At 39.8% G+C, this 7234-nt stretch overlaps 1 non-coding gene across 1 annotated transcript; it reads left to right on the top strand.

The window, feature by feature from the left end:
- Window positions 1-6178: 6178 nt before the first annotated feature.
- LOC112762962 (small nucleolar RNA R71) lies at window positions 6179-6282 on the top strand. Its single transcript, XR_003182793.1, has one exon. It is a non-coding gene; the product is annotated as a small nucleolar RNA R71 (small nucleolar RNA).
- Window positions 6283-7234: the final 952 nt, after the last annotated feature.

The raw sequence follows: 7234 nt of genomic DNA, 5'->3' as shown, positions 1-7234 counted from the left end.
TTGAATAGCCTTTGTTATATGTATTTAACTCTTGTTGGTGCTATTGTTATCATTGTTAGGAAAAAGCTAAGAAAGATAAAAAGAAACTACCAAGAGGAGAGAAAAAAATAATTGGTGGGAGCTACACCTCAAGAGATTCCTTTGTCACAAAATGCACCACAATCAGAGGAGGTAAAGTTACCTTATTAATATTTTAAAGCTAAATTACCTTAGCTTTCATAAGTTATCTGGGACTATAACAAAAATTCTTTGTAGGTCCAGCATGCTACAAATCCAAGCAACATTCAACAAGGGCTATCTGATGTAGCTTTCACAACTCAATCCAATCCAGCCCTAAGGTTAAAGAACCCTGTTATCAGGCCCCACCTCCACCAACCCAATTTGTGCAATCAAGTTTCATGCCCACACCCCCACCAGCACCAAGGCCTACACTCTGGTTCAAATCTCAACTACCACAAGGTCCATGGTGGACGAAATTGTGATCACTATTCTTTGCACTTGTATGGATTTATTCAAAATTTGTCTTTAATTAAATTCACAACTTCGTTCAACTAACCAGCAAGTGTACTGGGTCGTCCAAGTAATAAACCTTACGTGAGTAAGGGTCGAATCCACAGAGATTGTTGGTATGAAGCAAGCTATGGTCACCTTATAAATCTCAGTCAGGCAGATTAAATGGGTTTATGGGTTTTTCGAATAATTAATAATAAAAAGAAATAATAAAAGGGATAGAAGACTTATGCAGATTCATTGGTGGGAATTTCAGATAAGCGAAGGGAGATGCTGTATGGCTCAAGGACGCCTGCTCTCCTACTGCTTCTACTCAATCCTTCTTACTCCTTTCCATGGCAAGCTTTGTATAGGGGTTCACCATCAGCTGTGGCTACTTTCTTCCTCTCGGGAAAATGATCCTATGCGGTTGTCAGTCGCACGGCTAATCGTCTGGAGGCATCACCCATGGCTGATGGCTACATCCCATCCTCGCAGTGAAAACTAATGCTCACGCACTCTGTCACAGTACGGCTAATCACCGGTTGGTTCCCTCCCCTACTGGAATAGAATCCCTCTTTTGCGTCTGTCACTAACGCCCAGCAGGTTACAGGTTTGAAGCACGTCACAGTCATTCATTACCGGAATCCTACTCGGAATACCACAGACAAGGTGAGACTTTCCGGATTCCCAGGATCCTACTCGGAATACCACAGACAAGGTGAGACTTTCCGGATCCTCATAAATGCCGCCATCTATCTAGCTTATACCACGAAGATTCTGTTGGGGAATCTAAGAGATATACATTCAAGCTCTGTTGCATGTAGAACGGAAGTGGTTGTCAATCACGTACATTCATAAGTGAGAATAATAATGAGGGTAATCTAACTCATCACATTCATCATGTTCTTGGGTACGAATGAATATCTTGGAATAAGAATAAGAGAGATTTGAATAAAAGATAATAGAATTTCATTAATACTTGAGGTACAGCAGAGCTCCACACCCTTAATCTATGGTGTGCAGAAACTCCACCGTTGAAAATACATAAGTAAAAGAGGTTCAGGCATGGCCGAATGGCCAGCCTCCCTAACGTGATCAATGATCTCCTAAGATGAAGAATAAAACAAAACTGAGACCAAAGATGAAACGTGGTCAAAAGACATCTAATACAATAGATAAATGTTCTATATATACTTAAACTAGCTCCTAGGGTTTACATGAGTAAGTAATTGATGCATAAATCTACTTCCGGGGCCCACTTGGTGTATGCTTGGGCTGAGCTTGATTAATCCACGAGCTGAGGCATTACTTGGAGTTGAACTCTGAGTTATGACGTGTTTTGGGCGTTCAACTCCGGATCATGACGTTTTTCTGGCGTTTAACTCCAGACAGCAGCATGAACTTGGCGTTCAACGCCACGTTACGTCGTCATTCTTCGAATAAAGTATGGACTATTATATATTGCTGGAAAGCCCTGGATGTCTACTTTCCAACGCCGTTGAGAGAGCGCCAATTGGAGTTCTGTAGCTCCAGAAAATCCATTTCGAGTGCAGGGAGGTCAGATTCCAACAGCATCAGCAGTCCTTTTGTCAGCCTTCTTCAGAGTTTTGCTCAAATCCCTCAATTTCAGTCAGAATTTACCTGAAATCACAGAAAAACACACAAACTCATAGTAAAGTCCAGAAATGTGAATTTAGCATAAAAACTAATGAAAACATCCCTAAAAGTAGCTTAAACTTACTAAAAACTATATAAAAACAATGCCAAAAAGCGTATAAATTATCCGCTCATCACAACACCAAACTTAAATCGTTGCTTGTCCCCAAGCAACTGAAAATCAAATAGGATAAAAGAAGAGAATATACTATAAATTCCAGAATATCAATGAATATTAATTTAATTAGATGAGCGGGACTTGTAGCTTTTTGCTTCTGAATAGTTTTGGCATCTCACTTTTTCCTTTGAAGTTTAGAGTGATTGGCTTCTCTAGGAACTTAGAATTTCAGATAGTGTTATTGACTTTCCTAGTTAAGCATGTTGATTCTTGAACACAGCTACTTATGAGTCTTGGCCGTGGCCCTAAGCACTTTGTTTTCCAGTATTACCACCGGATACACAATTGCCACAGACACATAACTGGGTGAACCTTTTCAGATTGTGACTCAGCTTTGCTAAAGTCCCCAGTTAGTGGTGTCCAGAGCTCTTAAGCACACTCTTTTGGATCACGACTTTAACCACTCAGTCTCAAGCTTTTCACTTGGACCTTCATGACACAAGCACATGGATAGGGACAGCTTGATTTAGCCGCTTAGGCCTGGATTTAATTTCCTTGGGCCCTCCTATCCATTGATGCTCAAAGCCTTGGATCCTTTTTACCCTTGCCTTTTGGTTTTAAGGGCTATTGGCTTTTTCTACTGCTCTTTCTTTTTTTTTTTGCCATTTTTTTTTCGCAAGCTTACTTTTTCACTGCTTTCTCTTGCTTCAAGAATCAATTCATGAATTTTTCAGTTCATCAATAACATTTCTCTTTGTTCATCATTCTTTCAAGAGCCAACAATTTTAACACTCATAAACAACAAGATCAAAAATATGCACTGTTCAAGCATTCATTCAGAAAACAAAAATTATTGCCACCACATCAATATAATTAAATTAAATTCAATAATAATTTCGAAATTTATGTACTTCTTGTTCTTTTGAATTAAAACATTTTTCATTTAAGAGAGGTGAAGGATTAATGGGTTTTATTCATAACTTTAAGTCATGGTTACATACTAATGATCATGAAGTAGAGACACAAAACATAGATAAACACAACATTAAAAACCGAAAACAGAAAGAAATAAAGAACAAGGAATGAATCCACCTGAGTGAGGGTGGCGCCTTCTTGAAGGTCCAATGGTGCTTTTTGAGCTCCTCTATGTCTATTCCTTGCTTCTGTTGAATGATTCCTAGTGACTTTGGTACTCCTATCCATAGTTTCTCCCAATAGTTGTGTGGAGGACCATTTATTCCCTGAGGTATCTCAGGGATTTCTTGGATTTGCATTCAAATGTTCTACCACTGAGCTATGACGGCTTATATTTGTCTTTCCATCTCCCAAGACTCAGAGGTGGAAGCTTTTGTCTTCCCTTTGAGGTTTTTCTGGCCTTAGGTGCCATTAATGGTAATGGAAAAGCAAAAAAAGCTATGCTTTTACCACACCAAACTTAAAATATTGCTCGCCCTCGAGCAAGAAAAGAAAGAAGAGAAGAAGAAGAAGAAGAAGAAAATGGAAGTGAGTGAGGGGAGATGGATTCGGCTATATGGGTGGGATTGGGTGGGAAAGAGAAGTTGAATTGTAAAGGTAGGTGGGGTGTATGGGGAAGAGTGGATAGATGTAGGTGGTGAATGGAAAGAGAGAGGGCGAGGTAGGTGGGGATCCTGTGAGGTCCACAGATCCTGAGATGATCCTGTGGGGTCCACAGGTCCTGAGGTGAAAAGAAATACCATTCCTTCACCATATAGGCATGTAAAATGCCTTCATGCATCATTCTGGCGTTTAAACGCCCATTGGTGCATGTTCTGGGCGTTAAACGCCCATGTAATGCATGTTTCTGGCGTTGAACGCCAGTTTCATGCTTGTTTCTGGCGTTCAGCGCCAGTTTGTCCTCTGTGTGCACCTTCCTGGCGTTAAACGCCAGGTTGTTGCTTGTTTCTGGCGTTCAGCGCCAGAATGGTGCTCTGTTCTGGCGTTGAACGCCGGCCAGATGCACCTTCTGGGCGTTGAACGCCAGCCCGTGCGTCCTCCAGGGTGAAAAATTTTTTTCTTCTGTTTTTGACTCTGTTTTTAATTTTTTTGATTTTTTCGTGACTCCTCATGATCATGTACCTAATTAAACACAAAAATAACAAAGAAACAAAATAAAATAAAATTAGATAAATAAAATTGGGTTGCCTCCCAATAAGCGCTTCTTTAATGTCAATAGCTTGACAGTGGCTCTCATGGAGCCACAAGATGATCAGATCAATTTAGTGTGTTGTCTCCACACCAAACTTAGAGTTTGGACATGGAATTTGAACACCAAACTTAGAGTTTGGTTGTGGCCTCACAACACCAAACTTAGAGTTTGACTGTGTGGGCTCTTCTTGACCTTGAACTGAGAGAAACTCTTCATGCTTACTCTCTTTTGTCACAGAGGGATGGCCATGTGCTTGAAACACAAGGTATTCCCCATTCAATTGAAGGACTAACTCTCCTCTGTTGACATCTATCACAGCTTCTGCTGTGGCTAGGAAAGGTCTTCCTAGGATGATGCATTCATCATCTTCCTTCCTAGTATCTAGGATTATGAAATCAGCAGGGATGTAAAAGCCTTCAACCTTCACTAGTACGTCCTCTACCATTCCATAGGCTTGTCTCAAAGACTTATCTGCCAATTGTAGTGAGAACAAGGCAGGTTGTACCTCAATGATCCCCAGCTTCTCCATTACAGAGAGTGGCATCAGATTTATCCCTGATCCCAGATCACATAGAACGTTTTCAAAGCTCATGGTGCCAATGGTGCAAGGTATTAAGAACTTGCCAGGATCTTGTTTCTTTTGAGGTAAAGTTTTCTGAATCCAAGTATCTAGTTCACTAATGAGCAGGGGAGGTTCACTTTCCCAAATCCCATTACCAAACAGCTTGGCATTCAGCTTCATGATAGCTCCTAAGTATTGAGCAACTTGCTCTCCAGTCACATCTTCATCCTCTTCAGAGGATGAATATTCTTCAGAGCTCATGAATGGCAGAAGGAGATTTAATGGGATCTCTATGGTCTCTAGATGAGCCTCAGATTCCTCTAGATCTTTAATAGGAAACTCCTTCTTGCTTGATGGACGTCCCAGGAGGTCTTCCTCACTAGGATTTTCGTTCTCCTCCTCCTTGATGCATTCGGCCATGTTGACTAAGTCAATGGCTTTGCACTCTCCTTTTGGATTCTCTTCTGTATTACTTGGGAGAATACTGGGAGGAGTTTCAATAACTTTCTTACTCAGCTGACCCACTTGTGCCTCCAAATTTCTAATGGAGGATCTGGTTTCATTCATGAAACTGAAAGTGGCCTTTGACAGATCAGAGACTATATTGGCTAAATTAGAATTATTTTGATCAGAGTTCTCTATTTGTTGCTGAGAAGATGATGGATATGGCTTACTATTATTCAGCCTATTGCGTCCACCATTGTTAAAGCCTTGTTGAGGCTTTTGTTGATCCTTCCAGGAGAAATTTGGATGATTTCTCCATGATGGGTTATAGGTGTTTCCATATGGTTCACCCATGTAATTAACCTCTGCCATGGCAGGGTTCTCAGGATCATAAGCTTCTTTAGAAGCTGCCTCTCTAGTACTGTTGGCTGCATGTTGCAATCCATTCAGATTTTGAGAGATTATGTTGACCTGTTGAGTCAACATTTTGTTCTGAGCTAATATGGCATTCAGAGCATCAATTTCAAGAACTCCTTTCTTCTGAGGTATCCCATTGTTCACGGAATTCCTCTCAGAGGTATACATGAACTGGTTGTTTGCAACCATGTCAATGAGTTCTTGAGCCTCTTCAGGCGTTTTCTTCAGGTGAATAGATCCACCTGCAGAATGGTCCAGTGACATTTTCGAAAATTCAGAGAGACCATAATAGAATATATCTAACATGGTCCATTCTGAAAACATGTCAGATGGACATCTTTTGGTCAACTGCTTGTATCTTTCCCAAGCTTCATAGAGGGATTCACCATCTTTTTGTTTGAAGGTTTGAACATCCACTCTTAGCTTGCTCAGCTTTTGAGGAGGAAAGAATTTATCCAAGAATGCAGTGACCAGCTTATCCCAGGAGTCCAGGCTATCCTTAGGTTGTGAATCCAACCATATTCTAGCTCTGTCTCTTACAGCAAAAGGGAAAAGCATGAGTCTGTAGACTTCAGGATCAACTCCATTCGTCTTTACAGTCTCACAGATCTGCAAGAACTCAGTTAAAAACTGATAAGGATCTTCAGATGGAAGTCCATAAAACTTGCAGTTTTGTTGCATTAAAGCAACTAGTTGAGGCTTAAGCTCAAAGCTATTGGCTCCAATGGCAGGAATGGAGATGCTTCTTCCATCAAACTTGGACGTTGGCTTTGTGAAGTCACCAAGCATTCTCCTTGCATTATTATTATTATTATTTTCGGCTGCCATGTCTTTCTCTTGTTCGAAAATTTCTGAAAGGTTGTTTCTGGATTGTTGTAATTTAGCTTCTCTTAATTTTCTCTTCAGAGTCCTTTCAGGTTCTGGATCAGCTTCAACAAGAGTGCCTTTATCCTTGTTCCTGCTCATAAGAAAGAGAAGAAAACAAGAAAAGAAAGAGGAATCCTCTATGTCACAGTATAGAGATTCCCTTATGTTAGTAGAAGAAGAAAGGGGGAAAGAAGAATCCAAATACAAGGGATATAAGAAGTTCGGATTCTTAGATGAAGAGAGGTGAAGAGAAGTGTTAGTAATTAAATTAATTAAATAGAATAAGAGAAGAGAAGAGAAATTTTCGAAAATAATTTTGAAAAAGGGGTTAGTATTTTCGAAAATTAAAGATGAAATATAATTAAAATTAAAAATTTAAAACAAAAAGAATTTTTGAAAAAGAGAGGGAGAATTTTCGAAAATTAGAGAGGGAAAAGTAGTTAGGTAGTTTTGAAAAAGATAAGAAACAAACAAAAAGTTAGTTAGTTGATTTGAAAAAGATTTGAAATCA

The sequence above is a fragment of the Arachis hypogaea genome, chromosome 2 (assembly GCF_003086295.3).
Source record: "Arachis hypogaea cultivar Tifrunner chromosome 2, arahy.Tifrunner.gnm2.J5K5, whole genome shotgun sequence".
NCBI lineage: Eukaryota > Viridiplantae > Streptophyta > Magnoliopsida > Fabales > Fabaceae > Arachis > Arachis hypogaea.
This window is presented reverse-complemented; position numbering and strand designations above follow the sequence as displayed.